Raw genomic sequence first — 4,938 nt, 5'->3', positions numbered from 1 at the left:
TAACATGTCTAAAAGAAAACAAAACATTGTGAAAGGAACAAAATAATGGCTATTGTTGAAAATATTAATCTGAAGAAGAGCTTGTCAAATCAATCTCAAGCTCTGTTGGTGTGGTTTAAACTATTTATTTCTCCTAAATGACATAGCACTGCTTAAAGTGATTATAACAAATGGCAGAGGCACAAGAAAGTACCATTAATGTTGTTTGAGCAGAAGGCTATCCTTTTCCATAATTTGTCAAGATATAAAAAAAAAATTCTGGTTTCCTTTATTTTCTTTTTTCCAAGGCAAGGCAGGAAAAGCAAAACTTCACTCCCAAGTTTTCTGCAAAGATCAAGAACAAACAAGCTGTTGGGTTTTCTGTTCTTTTTCATCCAACCTATTCAGAATTTAGTAAATGAAGACTTTAGGCAAGCTTCATTTTTCACAAGAAAGCTTTCTTTTCAAATACAATGATTAGCCATCTCTAATATATTTTTTGTTGTATTATTCAGAAACATAGAGTTTAAAGTAAACAGCAGGAGGGTGAGATGAAGGACTTAAATTATTGCCAGTCTGAATGTTCTTTTAAATTTCCTTCAATTGCATGTCAAGTAAATCCAGTTCCTTAATGTATTTTTACTTGTCCCAAAGGCGTATATCCATTCCAGCAGATAATTATTTGACTGGTAGGAAGGACATGGACATTTTCTTGGTAGGTGCTCTGTTTTTTCTTTAATGGTTGAAGTTATGGGAATTTATTTGTATTATCAAGGTAAATCGTTGTTTAATTTGAACTCCTTTGTAGCATACGTGTATTAGAGTGTAATAAACTACCTTGAATTTGAACACATGAATGTTTAGAGACGGGAGAAAGGAGGAGGAAGAAATGTTGGCCTAAAAGTCCACAAAAACATGTATCAAGGAGAAAAGCCCAGATCTTCCTAATGTGGCACCTTACTTACAGGCTTTTGCAGAACACGTGGAACTGCTTCCTGAAAGGTTTTTGTTTTTTTTTTTCACCTGCACCAAACAAGAGTAAGAGTGCATAAATAAATATGTCTAGGCAGGAATTTTTCTTGGGAGAGAGAAAAAAAATTAAGCCTGGGTTTATCAGAGAACTGATTATCTTGTCTTGGGAAACTGCCTGTGCACAAGAGAAGCTGTCAGTAAGAAGGAGTCCATGGCTGCTGTTTAACTGTAATTTTTTTTTTTTTTTTTTTAAGAAGAAAATTAATTCTTCTACTAGGAACTTGATAAGTGTCGGAACTCAGAATGTCCCACAGACATTCTCGGACGTTCCAGACCCAGGTCAAAAGCATCTGAGACCCTGGCATGCAGCCAGAGACCCCTGTGGCTTTGAATCTGACCCATGGAACAGTTTACCAACTTTGCAGGAAGAACAAGAAGTCACAAAAGTTTAGATATTGTAGTAGAAGTAGTCACGAAGTAAAGGGTAGGATTTCTGAGTGCTGTACAGGGGGGTTTTAAGCCTTGTACGCAGGGGTCCAAGTTTTGTACATGGGGGTCAGGGGTTCTAAGATGGAGGGATTTGGGTGTGCCCTGTCCTCCTTCTTTCTCCTTCCTAGCCTCCATGTCTTTGGTGATGTTGGCACTCACAGATTGGTTTAGAGTAGAAAGTCACCATTCAATATAGACAGTAGGCATTGGGGAAAAGGTATAAACATGTAACACGTAATGTGTGATATAAAAGATGGCACGAGCCCCTGGGAGGGCAGTGTGCCTTTGTCTGACCTGCTGAACGGGCCACAGCAGCTCAGGAGAAGAATCTTTTAGATAACCAACAATAAACTACCTTGAGAACAGACAACAGAAGACTACTGAGTCTTTCTTCGAAGGCACGGGTTGGAGGAGGGACTTTTCCATCTTTTGGGGTCATCCCAATCTGGGGGTGAAACCCCACAGATAAGTGCTTATAAGAATGGTGCAACATGTGGTAAACTCTCAGATGATGATCTGTTCACAACAAGTTGGCCCATTTAAGTAAAGGTGTGAGAGCAGATTTGGGAACTTGACCATGTCTTCTTCAGAGACAGAATCACAGGGCAAGGTTTTCCTGCTATGTGTCTACAAAAGAGTTCCATACAAGTAAATTAATTTTATGGGAAATGGAAAACTTTGAGAAGAATATTAATTTACATTTGCTGCTTAGCAGTGTGCAAATGTTGTTGATTGTAGTTTACAAAAGAAGAAAGTTGAAAACTAAAATCAAGTTGGAGTCTGATCATAAACTTGCAACAAAAGAAGCCTATTCTGACAGGTGAGATTTTCACAATAAATAGTATTCAGGGAAGATGATGAAATCATTGTGTAACATGTTGAAGCTAGGCTGTAAATCATCTAGTAAAAACTACAGTCAATTAAAAAACTACTTAAGCCTCATGTTCTATTGTAATAATTTGTAATTATATTTAAATTTTTAATAAAGCCATTTGCTCAAAATGCCTAATTGTCCGCTAAACATTACAGAAAAGTATTTTTTCTCTGTTGTTTCTAAGCTTTAGTGATGCAGTTGGATCACACTTTGTCCTCAATTAAGGGACTACGACCTTCTTATGGAAGCTAAAAGTAAACTTAGTAAGAGAAAAAGCAAAGGCAATATAGCTCAGGATAAAAAAAAAAAAAAGAAAGTTGTCAATGCAGATAACAAAAAATACAGTACTTGTGCACAGTGTAGATAATGCAGTACTTGTGCACAGTGTAACAATTCCAGATCTCTCTGGAATATTTTTAGTCACTGACCACATATATATATTCTCCATTCATTCAGAATATGAGCTGTATATTCTATTAACATCTGCTGTTTAATAAATAGGGAACAACATTGCAAATATTATTGATGGCAAAGTACGTATTTTGTAATGGCCAAGTAATTACCTGGGCAAAGATAACAACTCTGAATAGTTGTGACACATTTCTGTCCATAGAAATGACAGAACCCATGACTGTGGGCAGCTGATTGTCAGGACTACTCCCAGTGCTTCCCAGCATTTGTCAGCATGTATCTATTGGAAGGTAACATCATCAGGTTTTAGTGGCACTACTAGACTGTGAATTGGGATGGTGACAATGCAGGCAGGCATTTATGCTTTGTGTCTGGCAGAAAACTAGCATAAAGAGCACAAGATGTATTTTAAACCACTGCAGCAGTATTCCCACTTCTAAAATGCTAATAGAACCTGTAAAAAGACATTTATGAAAACTGGTCTGTAGAAGTGGCCTAAGGTGCATCCGTCATCTGAGTGGACAAACTTCTAAGAACATCTTTACAGTGCTGTCATGAATAGACTTTATGTAACACAGCAAGAATAAATTTGTTTAAACTATGATAAATAGCAGAGGGGATAATGTACATTTTGCTGCTGTCTTCTGTCAAATAAATACTAGCCAAATACCTCATCAAATCTTGCTGGGAAGACAGACTGCCAGAAAGGTAGAGAAACTTTGAACCTTTACAAGACCCTTGTACCATGTGTCTTGGTCAATTTGTATGCAGATCCTTTTTCCAGCAGGATTTTTTTGCACCATTAGTGCACATTGAACTTAATCCAGTATAAAAGCAGTGACCATAGGAACTGTTCTCTTTTAATTTGAATGGTGATAAAAATGCATATCAAATAAAAGCATTTTAGAGCAGCAGGAAGATTTTATATGTAGCTAGCAAATCATAAAGAGATGCATATTTACAGGTTTAGTTCCTTTTAAAATTTCCAAGAATTCCAGGCAAAAACCATAGTTTAGTAAACTGCAAATCTAAATCACAATATTTAGAAAGGTGACATGAAAAACAACCAGAGGAAGTAACAAGAAAAGAACACCAAAGGAAGTCAGAAATAAGGCACAACCTCTCCTTTTCTGCTGGTATCTTAGAAGGACCTTAGAGTGTCTTAACAGTCATGTAAGCAGAATACTGTGCCGAGAACAAATGTGGAAAACTGTGGAAAAGTGTGCTATCCAAACATAAAAATTGGGTTTGCTTTCACAACTATTAAAATCTGCAGGTAATGTGTAAGGTAGGGGTATGTTTTGTATACTCAAAACCAATTTTAAAATATTTTCAAATTGAAAACTTCTTATTTGTTTTGAATTACTTGGCTAAATGTGGCGCACATTAAAATACTGCAGACATGTCGTTCATTTTAGAGTTGCCAACTGCAAAGGAGGGAGAATTTTATGTGCTTAAAAAAGTAAAGTATTTTAGAGTGCTCTTGTTACTTGTTTAGAAGATTAGAATATGTGTAAAATATGCTAGCTGGGGACCTAAAATTGATGAAATATTTGCTGTAAGTAGATCAAATTGCATGAGCTTTCAAAAAGAAAAAGTAGTACTCCACGTGCCAATTCTGAAGTAGATTAAAACCCCTTAAGCAGGATATGGAAGAGGGATATGACCTTAAAGGGTTAAGCAGCACTGTGGATAGCAAAAAGCTCATCTCCTTCACACAAATACAGGAGATAAATTACTCTTTTTTCACAAACGTTGCTAATCAGAGCTTTCCTTGAAAAGTTTCCATGATGATCATGACAGTAAAATTCTGAGCAAGCGTGAGCTAAGTACCTTAAGCAATGGGTAGCTCAAGCATGACTTGTATTTTATGTAAAAAAAAGGTGACTTGGCCTGTGTTTATCACATCTACTCCATTAAAAAGCTCACTCTGTCTCAGATTCCTTTTCAGGGATAAGAACTCAAGCTGTGAAACTGCATGAAAATTGTGATTTAAAGAACGATATATTTGAAGAATGGAATAATGGTTAATTTTCTTTTCTTTTCAACTGCTTTGTTTGCCCTTTTTAATTTTTTAAGTCCTTTTTATTATCACCATGGTAGCACTGTTTTGCAAGTGTTCCATTCTAAGCTGTCCATATTGCCAGCTTCTGGACTACCTTCAGAAAACTTTCCACTGCTTTCATCACAAGCAGTAGAGATGACTAAGACTG

The sequence above is a fragment of the Motacilla alba genome, chromosome Z, assembly GCF_015832195.1.
Source record: "Motacilla alba alba isolate MOTALB_02 chromosome Z, Motacilla_alba_V1.0_pri, whole genome shotgun sequence".
Classification (NCBI taxonomy): domain Eukaryota; kingdom Metazoa; phylum Chordata; class Aves; order Passeriformes; family Motacillidae; genus Motacilla; species Motacilla alba.
This window is presented reverse-complemented; position numbering follows the sequence as displayed.